The sequence below is a fragment of the Cherax quadricarinatus genome, chromosome 72, assembly GCF_038502225.1.
Source record: "Cherax quadricarinatus isolate ZL_2023a chromosome 72, ASM3850222v1, whole genome shotgun sequence".
Lineage (NCBI taxonomy): Eukaryota > Metazoa > Arthropoda > Malacostraca > Decapoda > Parastacidae > Cherax > Cherax quadricarinatus.
This window is the reverse complement of record NC_091363.1, coordinates 18,193,633-18,213,995: the sequence shown is the minus strand read 5'-3', so window position 1 is coordinate 18,213,995 and position 20,363 is coordinate 18,193,633. Positions and strand designations below refer to the sequence as shown.

At 36.2% G+C, this 20,363-nt stretch overlaps 1 protein-coding gene across 2 annotated transcripts in view; it reads right to left on the bottom strand.

Annotated features, from left to right (window-relative positions):
- LOC128706004 (leucine-rich repeat neuronal protein 1-like) overlaps window positions 1–15,556 on the bottom strand; it is a 168,583-nt gene extending 153,027 nt beyond the window's left edge. For both annotated transcript variants that reach the window (XM_070100465.1, XM_070100466.1), the window contains exon 1: window positions 15,243–15,556. The gene's annotated coding sequence lies outside the window, so the exon portion shown is untranslated. The remainder of the gene's footprint in view (window positions 1–15,242) is intronic.
- Window positions 15,557–20,363: the final 4,807 nt, after the last annotated feature.

Sequence of the window (20,363 nt, the reverse complement as noted above, 5' to 3'; positions counted from 1 at the left end):
ATTTGTTGTGCAGAGGTCTAGTCTCAGCTCCTGGCTCCACCTCTCCTCGTGCCACTACTAAGTGTCTCCTCTCCTTGTTGGGTTAAACCTTTCATATATTTTCATACAACAATGTTTGGGTCCTGCCTCTACCACTTTTCTATCTAGCTCGTTCCACTTCCTAAACACTCTAATTAGGCTGAAGCAGTAATCCAGAATCCCTTTGACTCATATATACTTTTACCTTCCTGCTGTGCCCGCGTGTATCCTGTTCTTCCCTTTCGAACACACTTGCCCTGTCCACCATGTCAGCTTTTATCACTTTAGTATGTTGTAAATAACTCACTTTCTGTATTTCTGTCCTCTAATGTCATTAGATACAGCTCCTTTAGCTTCTTCTCATAGCTCATGTCCCTCACCTCTTCAACTAGTCTCCCTGCAAACATTTTTAAAAATTTTCCTATTTATTCATGTCCCTCACCTCTTCAACTAGTCTCGCTGCAAACATTTTTAAAAATTTTCCTATTTATTAACATGCTTCATCAGAAGTGGGTTCCATACTGAGTCGGATACTCTATCATCTACATGAAAACGCCGTATAGAGCGTCAAGTATCCCTCCGTGTTGAGGAGTTTCCTGAAAGGTATCCTCAGGTTTGATGTGTGGCTCAGGTAATGTACTAACAGTTATACTCCTCTCGAGGTCCTTCTATCTAGGAAAAGTTTGCTGCATTTGTTCCCCGAGCCTGTATTTTATTTCCGGTTGTCTTTGCCCTTCCCATAGTTTTATAATTTTACTTTTGATGAGGTTAATTTCTAATAGCCTTTGGTCAAACAAATCCTGCAGCTTTTTTTTAGATTTGTTGGCGGTCTTCCCTAATCTGTTTCTCTTTTTTTTCACTAATTTTTTTTTTTTTTTTTGCAAACATGGATCCCAATGACTCAGTTTTTCCTTTTATGTTTATATACACAAGAAATAGTACTGGTCCCGGTCCCGACTCTTCCCTGAAAAAACTTAGCTCTCTTCCGGTAAAGTGTGTGTGCTTATGTGTGTGTGTGTAACAGTAATAGTAGTAGTAATAGTAGATGCCTGGTAACTACTACTCTCTGATACCTGGTAACTACTACTCTCTGATACTTGGTAACTACTACTCTCTGATACTTGGTAACTACTACTCTCTGATACCTGGTAACTACTACTCTCTGATACCTGGTAACTACTACTCTGTACAGCTCCCGACCAGATGGTTTTATAGACAGCTTCGGATTCGTTTGAAACTCTTCCACAATAAAAATAATTGCTGAAATCATCAACAAACAAACAACAGACAACATCTTGCACTGCCACCTGTTCATTTGTTTACTTAAAATATAATCTTCAGCTGAACTCGCTGCACAGTTCCTTCTCACTTGTTTTGAATCTAAGGACTCAAGTGCGTAGCGTTTTTATGACGCTATTATTTCTGGGAGGTCGCTGGTCTTCCAGCGGAAGTGGTCGGTGAAATGAACAAAGCACGACTGAGTTTGTATCAAGAAACGTTTTTCCATTTCTCCTGACAACATGTGCAAAAAAAAGTACTTAATTTCCAGTTAATAAATCCCCTTCTGTCCACAGTCACAGCACCTGATCTTGCAGTCATTTTATTTTTTTAATGAAGGAATACAGTATTTATTTTCTTCTTTATATTTGTAAGCTCCTGTGTGTTTATTTTAAATTGTTCTTCGATGAGTTCCCCTCAAGGAAGGTTCCTTGATGTTGGTGAGGGGCTCTTTGATTTAGGGAATTGGATCTGTGCTCCAGTTTCCCGAATTAAGCCTGAATGCCTTCCACATCCCCCCCCCTCCCCCCAGGCGCTGTATAATCCTCCGGGTTAGCGCTTCCCCCTTGATTATAATAATAATAATCTTCGATGAGTTAGTGTGTATATATTTGTATCTGCTCATTTAAGAGTCCGACTGTCCCAATAAATGGGAACTCTTTCTTTATCATTCATTCAGTTGCTGTCTTAACAGCAACTGAATGACAGAGGATAAGAGTCTGGATGACCCTCTGACGTTTAACATCCTCACACATTTAAGAGTGCAAGAGTGCACTGTAAGTCCCATGTGGGACGGTTAATCGGTCAATCGGTTTTCCAGACTCTCTAGATATATATTATCTTATGCCAAAAATTATATGCCACAAATCCGTGTCATACAATTTTTTCACCATATATAAACTGACATACTTTAGACCCCTGTTAAACTAATACTCACTACTGCTTGGGTTCTCAGTAGATTTAACAAATACCCATCGCTGACAGCCAATGGTTGTTTAGCTTTCAGCGTCCTCGTCCTATGGTGAGGGCGTTAAACGTGTCATGAGGTGATTTCATCTAATTTACCGAAAAAATGAAAAAGTTTGTGTCATGTCAAACTGTCATCCTCTGTGCTTAGCGTTATTAACGAATGTCACGTTTCAACAGAGTTATCACAGAACACACTCTCTGTAACACCTGTAACACTGAATGCAGGTTTATTTCCAGTGTTACTTAATGAAACACTAACAATATTCGAACTTTTATGACTGGAAGAATTAGGATTAATTTCGTAAGAATCTACCCCCCCCCCCAAAAAAAAAAAAAAATCGCAATTTTGCCGATTACTATACTGAATGTTCCTTTCAGAGGGACGCCTTCATGCTGGTGAAGGGCTCTTTGTCCAAGGGACTGGGGATACTTTTCCGTTACCTGGATTAAACTTTATTGCCTTTCACACCCCAAGGAACTGTATGACATCAGAAGGTTTAGCGATTCCGCATGAATATAATAATGATATAGAACAACTCTAATTAGTTATAATCACCTAAATCAAGACACGAGCATCACGACATCACTATAGCAATAGCGAGGCAGTTCCCTGAATTCTTTGTTAAACGTAAACAAGAGACCTGGATTGTTCCAAGCTGGAATTAATTTGTCGAAACAAGACGAGTCTTATTGTGTAGCTCTGCTAAGATAAACTATTTTTAGACAACAAGTGATTCGTTGTGTGACGACACCATGGCGATGGATAATGGTGTTTTTTATTATGCCTATATTTGGCATACAGGCTGACGTAACCTACCCAGACTAAATATTTAGTAATTTATCCAAATCTAAGTAAACAGATCTTAAAATATAGAAAATATTTGTAATGTATGATGCATTCTAATATAAACTTAACTTGTTCAGAGGTTTGACAGTGTGTATCATGTTTAATCCTTTTATTGATGTTACATATATATATATATATATATATATATATATATATATATATATATATATATATATATATATATATATATATATATATATATATATATATATATATATATATATATATATATATATATATCGTGCCGAATATACAAAATTGTTCAATTAGCAATAACTCATTTAAAATTAAGCCCTTTCTAAAATTTTCTCTTATACGTTTAAAGATATATATTTTTTTCATATATGTTAATGTAAAAATTTAGAATTTTGTACCAAAAGAACCTTAGAAAACTTCCCTAACCGTATTATAACAAGCGCAATTTAATTTAGCCTAATCCAACAAAATAATTTTAGATAAGTTTACAATAATTTAATAATAAACAAACGCAATAAAATGTATTTTTTTCGTTAGGTTCAGAATGATTTTTTCCGAAATTATTGCATACACAAGTTTTCGCTTGCCTTATTCGGCAAGAAGAGCTTTGCTAAATAGCTAAAATCGCAAGTTTTACTCGCCACGACATGTGCCGAATATGTAAAACTGGTAACTTAGCAAGAACTCACTTAAAATTAAGTCCAATCTAAAATTTTCTCTTATGAAATCTTAGTAAGATAGCAACAGGCTCACTACAGATGCCCAAAGGTTTGATGCCTCGAAGGGAAGCTACAGAAATAAATTAAAATCTCAACCTAATCTCTATTGGCGTAAATCCTGTTGATCAGCAGCTCAGAGAGCAATTTAAAAATAACTTAGGGAATATCTCTAGACCCACAGCCAGAGACACGAATTTGATTCCCAAGAGGCCTGGTCACAGACCGGGCCGCGGGGGCGTTGACCCCCGGAACTCTCTCCAGGTAAACTCCAGGTATGGACAATTTTCCTAACGGGTAACTTTATTTGTAAAAATACCCAGATACTGCACTTGTGTCTAATTCCTTAGGTCTTCTTACACCATCTACTGTTTGTAAAACTGTAAAAAGTTACACGGAAGGTGTTCGACTTTTGTTCATTGCATCCTGGGGGTGGAGATGGCGGCATACAGGAGATAGGTTAGGTTAAAATGAGATGCTTGTAACTCAAAATTAAAAATAAATCATTATATGTCATTGGCTGTTGTATTATCGGCACTTCTCTAAAGCTCTCAGAAGCTATCTAAGCTGAGATTAGAAAAACAGTAACATTTCTAACAGAAACGTAATTATGTAATTTCGAGTGCCTCTGATTTCCTCCTGGCTACAATAAAGACGATGCTTCACGCTTCTCGCGTTCAGTGGTGCCAATGTACTACTAAACATGAAATAAGTCATTAAGAAACTAAATTTCAAAATCTGTCAAATTCGAATACTTCAAGCCTTTGTTACAACTCTTAATATAACAATAAACTTTTTGAAAGAGAGAGAGAGAGAGCGAATACTTCAAGCCTTTGTTACAACTCTTAATATAACAATAAACTTTTTGAAAGAGAGAGAGAGAAAGAGAGCGAATACTTCAAGCCTTTGTTACAACTCTTAATATAACAATAAACTTTTTGAAAGAGAGAGAGAGAGAGAGAGAGAGAGAGAGAGAGAGAGAGAGAGAGAGAGAGAGAGAGAGAGAGAGAGAGAGAGAGAGAGAGAGAGAGAGAGAGAGAGAGAGAGAGAGAGAGAGAGAGAGAGAGAGAGAGAGAGAGAGAGAGAGAGAGAGAGAGACCCCTTTTAATACAGTCTTTTTCTATCAAGACCCGAAAACCTTTCCAAAATTCCAGAAGCCTTTGTGATGAAAATTGTCCTTCCTCTAGAGGTTTTAGAAAAATAAGGAATCCTTTCAGAAACAGCCATAATTCATGATCTCGAGCTCTTGAAAAACTGTTAACATAACGCATACAACCAACAACCTATTGTACTAGGAACCATACCAATGCACGTTGCAGATTTTGTAACACGATTGCAAACAAACCATACCAGGGGCGGGATTTGAACCCGCGGTCAGAGAGTCTCAAAACTCCAGACCGTCGCGTTAGCCACTGGACCAGCTAGCCACAATAAGATTCGTCCAACTAGGTATATTTCTACACCATAGGAAGGTTAGCATAGGCACCACTGTGACCGCGGGTTCAAATCCCGCCCGTGGTATGGTTTGTTTGCAATCGTGTCATTACGATTTCGTGAGCCATGTTGACGGCAGTGAGGGGACTTGAGCTAGAGTTCGTCACGGCCACGCTAGCTGGAGATTCGTCTGTAAAAACTTGCATTTGTGGTCACAGTGGTGCCTATGCTAACCTTCCTATGGTGTATAAATATACCTAGTTGGACGAATCTTATTGGGGCTAGCTGGTCCAGCGGCTAACGCGACGGTCTGAAGTTTTGAGACTCTCTGACCGCGGGTTCAAATCCCGCCTGTGGTATGGTTTGTTTGCAATCGTGTCATTACGATTTCGTGAGTCCTGATAAAGATTCTCAGATGTTGCACAAGTGTCTCATACATCATATGTGAAAGAGGACATCAACTCGATTGCTATTGATTTAATAAATGAAGCGAATACTCGTTTTCCAAATAACAAGGAAACTCAAGAAGCAATAACCAAAAGTTGTTACTCCTAAGCATACAAGAAACACTTCAAAAATATCATTAAACTAGATGTGTTTCGGTCACCATGCAATCAAAGAAAGGGAGCGTCTATATTCCATAACTCTAGTACCCTGTCCGTAAATGCACGCTATGTAATGCTGGCTTTACATTCACAAGCCATAATTTGGAAACTAACATTAAAATATTTTTAATAAAAATAGTAAAATTTGTATATACACAGCTCAAATCTAATTTATACCTTTCACTAAGAAAAACCAGCTTTGAACGTAAATCTCAACGAGATCAATATCCCAAGTTCCACAAGCATATTTAGCTTGAAGTCACTCAGAAGTTACATTATCAGTTAATCAGCATTGAAGAGTTGAAGCTAATTGGATGCGACCTCACCCCAGCCGGGCCCCCGGTCCTGGCAGCACCCGGCCTTATCTACAGGCCACAAGGGACCGGGGAATGGCCAAGGCAGATGCTGGGCGGCTCTGCAGTGAGCGCCGACGTACATTGCCCCGGCCAGGCCCCCAGCCCTGGTAGCACCTAGTCATGTTGAAGATATTTTTAGGGGGGGGGGTGAAACAGATAAGCACTAAGAGTTTAAAGCTGACCAAAAGTCATTCTCCAGCTATTGTACAGAATTCAACAAAATTTGCACCTAACACAGCCTCTACTGAAAAATACGATTCCTCCATTTCATACCTTGTATCAGAAATTAAGAGACTGGTGCCCTTCACAACGCTTTTTCTTCAAGGAAAAGCGCTAATCCCGTAGTGGTCAAACAGTTTCTGTGTAATGGGAGACAGCAGATTTGATCCAAGGAAGAGGAGAATAACCCATGACCACGAGTCCCTCATCAGCATCAAGGCAAAATAATGAAATAATGTAAAATAGTACCATTTCGAAATAAAAGTCAGCAAAATAGCACCAATATATTTCATAAAATATTTCAACTTCTCCTGTGTAGGATATACAAGTGATGGAATCTGAACGCTGGTCAGAAGCTTTCTTCATAACTCAGAGATCTGGGGATGACCTTTGTAACGTCAACAATAGGGCATCCATATATACAACACGTTATATGAATCCTACCATAGGTACGGTCCACCAGTTTTGAAAATTTTATACCAATCGAATATGACGCTCTCGTGTAATAAGCGAACTTTTCTGAGAGCGAAAAGAAAAAAAATGTGGAGAATATTCGGGCAGTTGATAAGGGTCTCATCATTAAATTTAAAAATGCCACAGAAACGCAAATTGATCTTTTCATTTATTTTTACTCATTTATATTTCAAATTCTATACAGTCCCATATTAAAAACATTTAGAGAACATGAAATTTGTTAAAACTGGCTTTTTGAAAACTGGGAAATTCGCATCTACACCGACCAAAATCAATACAAAAATATTTTCAATTAAACGCTTAGGATTTGAAACCTATCAGAAAAAGCATCCTCTATTTTTTTCAATAAGAAACGATTTATTTAATAAAACTAGCAAACTGAAATTTTCACAGCTCAGAGTGAATGCCAAGCTCACCAACAGTGAAAGCTTGAGGCAAATCAGAAAAAGGATTCTCCAGTAATTGATCTGAATGCAACGATTCCATTCTTTTTAACAATTTTAATAAAATTTCAAATTTAGACTCTTGTAGACTAAACCAATGGAGTAACACTCTTCTTACCGAATGCATCTTCTTAGTGAATGCATCTTTTATTGAATGCATCTACTTACTGAATGCGTCTACTTATTGAATGCATCTACTTGTTGAATGCGTCTACTTATTGAATGCATCTACTTACTGAATGCGTCTACTTATTGAATGCATCTAATTACTGTATATATCTTCATTATTTGAAGTCGACCAGAAGAAGCATTTTTTAGTTATTAAATATAAATGAATATCACTATTCAATTAAATCAGCAAACTGAGATTTATGTAACCCAACAACAACATGCACCTTGAGTTTAGGAAACAACACAAATGGTGAAAATTTGAAGCCGATCAGAATATTCATTCTCTAGTTATGGTATTGGAAGAAAAATAAATTAAACATCTGGCAACCCCTTAAAGGCATACCTACCTAATAATATCATTATACATTTAAAAATATAGATGAAGTAGAGAAAAGTGAAATGCTTTTAGTGTGGAAAAGTGGCGAGAATCATTTACATTAAACAAATTAACATTACTCTGAATTGAAGTTAGTGATCAGAAAATTTCTCTAGAACGTTCGTCTTTATCACTGTCTTGCTTTTACTCTCTTTTTTTTAATGAATTAAACATTAAACTGAGAAACCAATTCAATGTTAGGTCAGCGGATGCTATTCTATAAAATTTTGCACCAGCTGACGAAATATTAAGAAACTATATAACTAAACCTCTCTCAAAGGAAGAAGTAGTTCCAGCGAACGAAATGGTAATAACGAGCATGTAGGGCTAAGAAAGAATTCATCCCAGTTAGATTCCTCTGTTACAGCAAGCATCGATTAAAATTTGAGTATCGATTAAAACATTAAATATTTTGTATATTTTTGTGTAAGCTTCTTCAAAATCTGTCTGAACTATAGGAAAAATGGTATTGTCAACACATAAATCTCATTTACGACAAGTAGCAACACTGGTAATCATTTGTGCATCTTATCCAGTCATTAATTTGTACACTTCTCTGCACACAGCCAAGTGTCCTGTTTTGTGGATGTTTCTAAGAACATATCTCTTGTGCATGTGTATATATCTCACAAGATGTACTTCTGTCAGAGTATTCTTTAGAAAAAATTGATTACCCTTTGTTACTGAATTTAACCATTCTGATAGTGAATTTATTTACAAAATTTGGGTAAATAAACCTTTAACCCTTAAACTGTCCAAACGTAGATCTACGTTTTTTCAGCATTTGAAAGTATGTAAAAAAGTAGATCTTTTTTTTTTTTTACATTTGAAAACGTGTAAATAAAACTTTGTACTTTTTTTGGGGTTATATTTGAAAATATGTAAAAAAATGTAGATCTACTTTTGGAGCACTACGTATGTGAACGTAAATTTGTTTGGACAGTTTAAGGGTTAAGGATTCAGATAAAGATACAGTGGAACCTCGGTTTTCGTCTTTAATTCATTCCAGAAAGTCTGACGAAAACCGAATTTGACGAAAACCGAAGCAATATTTCCCTTAAGAAATAATGTAAATCCAATTAATCCGTTCCAGACACCCAAAATTATTAACAAAAAAATACATTTTATAGAGAATAACTGTGATTGTATTAAAAAGACACAAAATGTAAAAATAATACACAAACATAATTTTAACATAAGTAGTTAAGAGATGGCAATCTTACATTCTGGGTAATAAATAATAAGAGTATTGAAGATAAAACATTCTCTACAGCGAGTAATTGTAAAATTGCAGGGAGTGTAACCTTACTTGAAATGCATAGCAAATTTTTTAAAAAATATTAAAATAATGTAGAATGTAGAAGTTATATTAAATATTTGTTATATTATCCATCCTTTTTCTCGAATTTTGAAAACCAGGTTGCAGCCACAGAACTAAATTTCGGGTCCTTCGCTGCGAAATGTATATAATCTTGCAATTGCTATGAAGGAGTATTTTCCTGGACTTGCTGATAATGCAAGCTCAGATTCGTAAATTGCAAGTGCAATGAAATGTGCATGACGAAGGCAACAGACATTTATGGGAATAATACAGGAGATATATATATTTTATAGATATAACTTGCTTAATTTTTACTATATTTTCATTGATAATTGATTAATCTGCTAATTTTTCAGTTATTAAGCATTTTGTTTTCATAGTTCCATTCAGTAATTTAAAAGGTCAGAAATTACTTGACCCTTTTTTTTATATTAGATTACTGTATTTTTCGATCACAACTTCGGTATTTTGCGGTATTTTGAGTAGATGAAATATAATGAACTACTGAAAAAACTTTCACACTACAAAAATGTTACATAACCTGAAGGCGAGCACTGAAAAAGTGAGTTGAAAGCAGAAGTTACATCAAGGCTTCTACACAGCCTTTTCCTTACACCGGTTGTTTATGCTCACCCATTAGTATAAAATGGGTACTTGGGTGTTAGTCGACAGGTGTGGGTCGCATCCCCGGGCAAAATTGACCTAATTTGACCGAAATGTTCTGCATGACAAGTGGCTTTCTATATAAACCATACCCCCGGCCGGGATTGAACCCGCGGTCATAGAGTCTCAAAACTCCAGCCCGTCGCGTTAGCCACTAGACCAGCTAGCCACAATAAGATTCATCCAACTAGGTATATTTCTACACCATAGGAAAGTTAGCACAGGCACCTCTGTGACCACAAATGCAAGTTTTTCGTCTGTAAAAACGATTTCTTGAGTCAGGCTTTCTATATAGTAGTATGTCACTGATGTCAGCTAGGCCAGCATATTTTGTACATGTATTTGTAGAAATAAAGATATTTTTATTATTATTATTATTATTATTATTATTACTATTATTATTATTATTATTATTATATTATTATTATTATATATTATTATATTATCTGAGTGTCTGTTAACTGTAGTTACCTCTAGTCTTTTCCGAAGGACATCGCCTTCGAAGCCAAGTCATATACCAAGCCTCGTGGTAGCTGATCTGAATGATCCGGCTGTAGGTGCCCGATTGCTGCAGCCCAACGTTTGCTCCACAAATTCTTTAAATCAGGAACTAATTCAAAGAATTTGTCGAGTTTAAGACAGCCAGGGGATTGTTGGTGATCCCCATCATGCGTGAAGGAAGAGTGTTGAAGAATCGTGGTCTAGTCTTTATACTTAGTAAGTTTTCTTTCAGTGTACTCATCTCTCCCTTGCTCTTCACCGGTGCTACTTTGCACAGTCTAACAAGCCTCTTGTGTTCATGTGAAGTTATTTCGGTATGTAGGTATGAAACCAATCCCTTCAGAATCTTCCGAGTTTAGATAATCACGTATTTTTCACGTGATTGTCTAAGCCCGGTTTGAATAATCACGTGATAATCACGTTGGTTCTAGCCAAGAGAACAAAAGCATAACTATCTTCACCCCAAGCAACTAATCCACCTGAAGAAGAGGTAGAAGAAATAGTGGAAGATGCCGAATTTCCAGTCTACCCTAACGGAAGAGGCTGGAACGATAGTCTTCTTCAACACTGACCAATACAATGCTGCAATGCTTTACGATGAACTGTTCCACCGCCTAAAAAAGAAACTGTTAAGTTTACTTGCATCCCTGAAAATCTCTGGTCAACTGAAGAACTAATTGAGTCCACTGAATCTGTAAAAATTGACTTCAAAAACAACGTTAAGCTTGTACTCATCTCCAAAGCAAGATTTAAGAAAATCAGAAATAGCTCCTGACTGAGAATCTGCAGTAACCCATCGACCATTCAGCATCAAGCTCCTGCATCTCTCAAACCATCAAGGACCAATCATCAATTGACCAAGTAGCTGTTGCCCTCTCCAGTGATCCTCATGCCTGCCTGTTTCCTACCGCACACCAATCAGATTTTTAAAGTTTCAAGATTCAGCACTTCAGCGAGTCGTTTTCTCCATGCCTTCCTTCTCTTCGTTTGTCGACATCAGCTCAACAATGCCTTGCTGCTGAATTTGGCCCTGGCTCTTTTTCTATGACTCAAGACATTCCTCTTACCGGCTATTCTTCGTCTGTCCCTACTTCCCCCTCACCCATAGTGGGCCCTTACCTGTGAGTCCCTTCTATTCAGTTCACAATTTGAGTCTTCAAGCGCTCACAGTAACTCAGGTATTTGACTGAGTTTATACGAGCTGTGAAGGGTCTGTACATTTTCCAGCTCTGTAATTTTGCCTGCCCTGAAAGGGGCCGTTATTATAAAGCAATATTCCAACCTAGTTAAAGCGAGTGACCTGAAGAGTGTCATCAATGACTTGGCATCTCTTGTTTTGAAAGTTTTAGTTATGCAACCTATCATTTTCCTTGCAGCTGTGATAACATTGTTGTGCTTCTAGGATGGAGGATAATTAGGTTTGATTAAAATAAGAATAAGAAGCTACGTTTCCATAGATTAAAAGCTCTTCAGTAGCAACAAGGAACCCCTTTTAGTACTACAATGAGTTTCAAAATATAGCTATATATACAAAGAAAGTAAAAAGTTACTGATGATATCACTGATAATGATTGTCTATATTTCGAAGAATCCTAGGTAAGGGAGGGGAGGGCTTTGATGGTAATGAAGAACTCTTGATCTAAATAACTGACATTATCCTCTCCTTTCCTGGATTAAACCTAATTATCTCTCAGCTAATAAGGTACACTATGACCCGAACAGGATATGTTGTTAATTTCTTAACAATATCTAATGACGTCTGATATTATTCAAACAGCTGAGTAAATTTGTCAGAGCCAATGACGTGAACCATTAACCATGATCGTCCACGAGGAGCACTTTGTTATATTTTGACAGAATTATTTCTCGTATCCTCTGCACTCGTAAATAATATAATTACCTAACTCAACATCTACCGCAGAAATTAAAGTGTTTTTCTTACTCTTTCTGATTGCGTTTTTTATATCATTCAGTTGTTCCATGTGGTCCCATCCAACCACCATTTCTAATCGGATCTAATTTGAGTTTATCCATCATTTTAGGCTTCATATATTAATATAATGAAATTAATTATACAAAAGCAATAATAATAATAATATTTTCTTAAAAGCCTGCCATTTGCAGTCATTTCTTTCCATATCTGCAGAATATTAACCATATTTACCATACAAGAAGACACAACATAACCAAAATATAACAATTTTTTCTACTTTTCACGTTTTCTTATGGTCGAATGCACAAAGTTAAATATACAGCTCTCAATGTATTTACACTGAGTTTTATCCCAATAACAAGGATTAACGTGCGAGTATTCGCAAATGATACTATATAACTTCAATCCAGACAATCTATCCTAGCATTGTCACGCAATACTCGTGTATTTTCGTTGTAGATGACCTATCATTATAGTTCCCTATTATTATTACAATCAAAACTAAGCGCTAAAATCACAATTCCAAAGAAAGCAGGTCGAAACATTTCCCACTTGTCATTGTACATACCGGTAAAGACATCCGATTATAACATCAATAATTAAGAAGCCATCGTTACACACTAGTCAGAGTCCCTTTCTTCTACGGTATACTTAACTTTAATCTTTCCAAATTACATAAACCAGATATACTGAAATTAGGATTAGATACCACATTCCAGCACCAAATTTCAAGATTAATTTTGTTGTGCAAGTCAATAATAAAAACAACTTGATATCTCCCCTCTAAGATACGTTCCTATATTGTACATCAGCTTATAATAACCCTAACCCCCCTCCCCCCCGTTATTTCCTCCAACATTCCAGTTGTTTTGCAAATGTACCTTGCTATTTGTCTCTAGATAGTATCCTTTTTCCTCATATTTATGTATCCAATGAAGAGGAATTTAACTGGAAGTTGAAATATCGGTATCCATGTGGATCGGGACCTCTCGTACATGGAAATAAATGGTATAAAATACCGACACAATGGAAATATAAACACATGTGCAGTATAATGTGATCCTTTATTGACAACCTTTCGCTCACACAGTGGGCTTTATCAAGTCACAAACAGATCTACCTGGGAAGAAGGTACGTGAGTATCTATAGGATGAAGTCAGGTTGAGAATGCTGGGTCAGCTGGAAAATGCTGCAAGTGACGGTCTACCGAGTAGGGTTGTAAAGTCTAATACCTTGGGTAACCTGGAAGAAAGATTGGAATAAAGAGAAAACAAGACTCAACACCGAAGAATCTTGGAATCATCACTTATCTCCATATCCAACAACTTCAATCAAAACAACGGCTTCTTCATCGCTATCCCACATAAGAACATAAGAATGGAAGAACACTGCAGAAGATCTACTCATATACTTATCCAATCTTTCTTCCAAGCTACCCAAGGTATTAGACTCGAAACCCTACTCGGTAGACCGTCACATTCCGCATTCTCAACCTGACTTCATCCTATAAATACTCACATACCTTCTACCCGTTGTCAATAAAGGATCACATTATACTGCATATGTGTTTATATTTCCACCTCTCCTACATATTGACAAGTCTGCTGCCAAGATTGTAATTAGTTTCTCATTACAAATATGGCAGTTATAGTTCACCCACGTCGTAAATTTTAATTTAGACCAGGTTTTCCAAAGTTATTTGAGATTTGATGTCAACCATTTGGCTTTACATCACCGACATTGATAGATATAGGGTGTAATAAAAACAGTAGATACAAGGGATCGTCTTCAGGATACGTGCATGTTACTAAGAGGTTTCTTCTCCTCCCCACGACTACACGAGTTACTGTATCTCGTCACCCTCGTCGTGTTTCAGTGATGTTTGTTGTCACTGTTGGCCGCTTGTTTGAATCGTCTGTTGAGTGTTTGTTTATGTCGTGTTTGAATATTTCCCTATTTGTTTGTTTTTTTTCAGTTTGTATGAATGGATTTAATGTTTTCATTATTGTCTTCAAAACTACGGGGAAAAAGCCTTATGTCCCAAGTTGTTTTCAATAATGTTAAGTATTTTGCAAGAAGCAAGTTCTTATTTGAAGAACGTTCTCGCGCTGTGATGTCTGAAATAGTGTAACAGAAAAATGCTGCATATTTTAGAAGCAAACAAGTGAAGGGAAGACGTTATTCACATGATGAAGTGCCTCTCAACAGTATCAAGATAACTCGACTCAAGAAATCGTAATGACACGATTGCAAACAAACCATACCATATCAAGATGCCCTTCCCCCCATCCTTGCAGGGTATTTCTATATACCAAAATGAATTACAAAATCCTTCAGAAATATAAGGACTAGGACATCAAGGTATGTGATGCATGTACTTCTGTTTATAACAACAATGACCACGGTTCAAGCTTCAATTCTGAGTCAATTCATATTAATTACCCCATCAGGGAGAAATATCTCAATGCCAGTGAAGGAATTGTGATTCAGAGATTCCATTCCTTGGTGATTCTCAGGGAAAACTGAAACAATTTACATATACATAATTATTATTACATTAATGGAGAACCACTGAACTCATTGAGCATCATGGGTAACTGGAGGTAATAACGAATGATCCAGTGAAGGGAGGGTAGCTGTAATTCCTTGGAAGAAGATCCCTTCACCAGCATCAAGGCACCCTTTACCTCTCGAAGAATTCTAATTTTAAAATATTCTGAAAAAAATATTATTTACTTGTAGTTTCACTGTGCATTACAGTTTATGAGTTCAGTGAAGTTTTCATTTATTTTCGCACTGTGTATAATGATGTGTAATCTTGCACTGCAATGGATTTCGAACATTATAATGTACTTTTCTGAGCCATTGATAAATATTCCCTAAAATATTTCATCTCAGCACCTGTACACCATCAATGTCCTCTTGAATAAATTATTACCTACCTTTCAATGGTTAGTGGATATTTAAAGTTGTCGCTGGATTTGAATTATCCAGGTACTAGGAGCTCTGGTTAGCATCACACCTCCAATGGGCAGCTCAAATTCTGTCAGAATTTCTTAAGTACTATAAATTCTGTATTTCTTGATTCCAATCATGATATATATCAATAGCATTCACGAAATTTAAGGAAAAGACATGCTAAACGGGATAAGCACCAATTATCCATCCCTATCTTGATTTCAACACTATTACAGCGAAGGCAAGTGCCATAGAGTTTCCCAGCTGAGAGGAAGAGCGACAACTCTCTTCTCCATAGTCTGTGAGGCAACTGATGCTGCTGCCTCACTGTGTTCAGGACGGGAGGACCAACCCACCAACCCTATGATGCCAGATGCCAGCTATTATTTCCCTCGTGACATTATATGTTCCCAATGATTACACATGTCAAGCATTATACTGCGTATATCTCTTAATACTTTAATATTATTATTATTATTATGATTATTATTATTATTATTATTATTATTATTATTATTATTATTATTATTATTATTATTATTATTATTATTATTATTATTAATGGTAGTGAAAGAGGGAGTAGTAGTAGTTGTAGTTACAGTAATAGTTGTAGTAGTACAAGTAGTATTGAATATGAATAAGACAAAATGTAATTCACAGCACTCACATAGATGCCTCGTCCACCAGGAATCCCCATCAGTCCTGTGAGGGACAAAGTCCTTTGTGGACGAAACGTCTTGTCATTATATATTTCACTGTTCATATTTAGTAGTACTATTGAAAGTGAGGAGCAGCGGAAGAAGTATTAGTGGAAGTAATGCAGCAATGGTAGCAATAGAAATATAACATTAGCAAAAGGATAAACGGAAAATTAAGGAAACATTATAGCAGTACATTTAATAATAATAATAATAATAATAATAATAATAATAATAATAATAATAATAATAATAATAATAATAATAATAATAATAATAATAATAATACACAAATAATCAGCATATAAGTGATAGAAGCTAATACGACTTTTCGGTCCGACCTGGACATTTATAAGTCATAGTATTGTGCCTTTTTGTTCTTTAATGATGATATTAATAATAATAATAATAATAATAATAATAATAATAATAATAATAATAGTACTGGTAGAAGGGTCTCAGAAAAAGAGAACGGAGGAGCACTGCTGGAGAGCTACTAGTCCAAGGGCAAAGGACCAGTAGCCAATAGGAGAGAACCCACCCAGGCACAAGACTAAGAATGTCAATGAAAATACAGGAATGCCGAGGAGGTAAGGAGAGAAGGTGGCAAAGGTCAAGTCAGGTCACAAGTGTTTTGAAGTTTAGAGCGTTTACTTTACAACGTAACGAGAAAGGCAGGTAACAACAGAGTTTTTTTTTATAGATTTTGCCACCGAAGTGGCTAGTTTATTGTGCACCACGTATCCACCCTGTGCATGGTAGAGCAGGAACATATGGATACACAAAAGGCCTAAGAATTAGGCCTCAAAAGCGTTCACAAGTATCTGGTATCTGGTATCTGTGAAGACTAGAAGTGGCGTAGAAAGTTTTGGCAGTCGACCAGTTAACTGTATGAATGTAATCTCTAATATGACAGAAAAAAGCTTTGTTAGTGTCAACAAGACGAACATTTCTTCTGTGCTCCTTTAATGTGTCAAAAAGACAGCGACCAGTTTCAACAAAGTAATGGATAAGTCAAGAGAAGAAAATGGAGTAGATACCTGAAGCATCAACGACAGAAGTGCAAACTAATTACCTTTGACGGGAGTTAGTTTGGCGATAATTATTATTATTAATATTGTTGTTTTTATTATTTTTTTTATTGACTTCGTTTTTGCTGGTATTGTTAAGGTTATTGATGCTGTTTTGATAACGTTGATGTTGGTGTTGTTATTGTTAACACTAAAACTGTATTATAAAAACACATTTAATATTTATTTTAATTTTTCAGATTGATAAGTAAAGCGCTTTTATGTTTTACGAAGAAATGTTAAGGCTGTAACTTAGTATTTTGTTGGAATACAGAGAGGTGAAGCATTTTATATACGGAACACACGCTCTGGCTCAGTGCAGCTCAATGAGATATTTTGAATTTACGTCTGGCAAACATTTTTCTGCATGCGTAATGTAATCTTCAGTTGTACCAAGAAAAATAATAAACTCTCTCGAGAAAAGGGTTTTAGAAGGAAATTAGCTTTTCCATCGTAAGGAAAGCTAGTATACCTAGTACACTACACACTAGTTTTGCAGGTAATGAGAAGCTTAAAAAATATGATGTAAATTATACAAAACTAACCCGTGCTTAGGGGAGGGAAAGTGATTATGACATTGGATCACTGAAGAGAGAAGGGAAGAATTGCTGAAAGGTTGAAGTATTATTATTATTAATATTATTATTATTATTATTATTATTATTATTATTATTATTATTAGTAGTAGTAGTAGTAGTAGTAGTAGTAGTAGTAGTAGTAATAGTACTAGTGCTAGTAGTAGTAGTAGTAATAGTACTAGTGCTAGTAGTAGTACTAGCAGTAGTAGTAGTAGTACTAGCAGTAGTAGTAGTAGTACTAGTGCTAGTAATAGTAGTAGTAAAAGTAATAGTAACAGTAGTGATATTGTACACGAATGGTATACAATACCGACAGGATGATAATTAAACACATGTGAAACATCTGGGTATCTTCATTGTACACGGTTCACCATTCACTGGCTTTATCAATTGATAAAGCCACTGGATGATGAAACATCTACAATAAAGATACCCAGATGTTGCACATATATCTAATTTTCACCAGTTGGAATATTGTATACGAATAAAAATATTTAATTGGTAACACTCACCAGGATGCATCGAACACCAGAGATTCTACCATTCCTTACACATACAAGATAATATTTTATGACTTGTTTCTGTAATGTATATGTTCTCTTGGTTTGTATTAATAAGGACTGACAAAACCCCTGGTGACAGAAGCGTCTTTTCAAGAGCAAACGCATATTTTTTTTTTTATTTTCACTCATTCTTTAATATTTTTCTTTCTCAAGGTTTGTACCATTGGCTTTTATTTTCAATAGATATAATCTATGCACTTTCATGCTTGTATGTCGTCAATATTTAGAACTGTCCCAACTGGTGGCCTGGTGGTAAAATCCCTCGCTTCACACGGTGACAGTCCGGGTTCGATTCCCGACGAAAGGGTGGAAGCATTGGACGTGTTTCCTGACACCGGTTGTCTATGCTCACCCATCAGTAAAATGGGTACCTGGGTGTTAGTCGACTGGTGTGGGTCGCATCCTGGGATAAAACTGACCTAAGTTGCGCGAAATGCTCAGCATAACAAGCAGCTTTCTATATAGTAGTATGTCATTGATGTCAGCTATGGTCTGTATACCTTGAATATGTACAAATAAATATATTAAGATATATTAAGATATATAATATTATATTAAGATATATAAAGATATTATATTATTATATTTTATTTTACATCATACTGGAAGTTCAAATTGTTATGTATAAAGTGTTACAACAACAGGATTCACTTTAACTGACCTCGATCAGAAAAAATTGAGAATCATAATAATAATAATTATAATAATAATAATTTTTATTTCTACAAGTACATGTGCAAGATACACAGACTATGCTGAATTAAATGACATACTAATATAGAAAGTGTGTCAGCTGAGTGCACCATCAATCGATTATTATTATTATAATCAAAAAGAAGCGCTAAACCACAAGGGCTATACAGCGCTGTACTATCAATCTAGCAACGGGACATCTTAGATTAGGAAGCAACAATTATTAAATTATTTTAATTATAAAATTTTGAAGAAAGTTTATATTTCTATTGACTATAGATTGTGGGAATTTTAGACTTATATAACTTGAAATCAGAACTGAATAACAATGAAATGTCAGTTTAATTATTTTTTTAATATTTTTCATTTGCTTAGCATATACTTATTCTTCATGAGAAATGTTTTGGGCTCCTTTACACACGTACATACACTCATGTAAGTATATACGCACATGCACATACATACACACAAACTAAACACATAGACAAAGAGACAAACACACACACACACACACACACACACACACACACACACACACACACACACACACACACACACACACACACACACACACACACATACATACACACACACACACACACACACACACACACACACACACACACACACACACACACACACACACACACACACACACACACACACACACACAGAAGGAGTAAGAATGTTTTTGCTTGCTGTGGGCAGTTTCAAACCTCGAGAGTAAGATATGGGACACCAGCTAAGCTGGGAGACCATGCTGAGGAAGTACAGTCAGGATGTTCTGGGATAGAGAGGGACATGTTGATGGCTGGGTTCAGAAATATAATGGACGAAGAGAAAGGAAAAAAGAAAAACTTCGCATGGAGATGGAGGATAAGATGACGGAAGTACTGGAAGCACCTGAGGAACAGGAGAAAGGGGCCAATGTTGCTGAGTAGAAGATGCATCGCCAGGAAGATGACCTCAGAAAGATGAAGGGAAAACTAGAGGAGATGAAGGGAAGAAAGTGTGGGGTGAAAATGTTACCAAGTTCAACAGGTGTAGAGCCTAGAGCTAGACTTTAGCAAAAATGCTGTCAAGATATCGGGAAGTAAAGTAGATGCTTTGGGGATCATTAAAACAACTGATAACAAAAGATGACGAACTCTGGAGGGCAAATAAATGGGAGGAAGCGAAGATTAGCCTTGGTTTCTAGAGGGATAACATCTAATAAAATATTGGTATCTGAGGGAATGAGTTTCTCATGACATCACTAAACATACAGATGCTGAGGTTAAGGGGCAGATTTGCAGATATGGAAGTGTGAAAGGGACAAAATACAATTGATCAAACTGACCTTTGCATCAGAAATGGTAGAAGACCAGATTTTGAAATGGAAAACACTGTTGAGGGGAACCAACAAAATGATACTGGGAAGCTATCAACTGAAGGTAGAAGAACCAGTGAATGCAGTGACTGGTGCCTCCAGCGGCACAATGTGTTCAGCATCATCGTATTTAA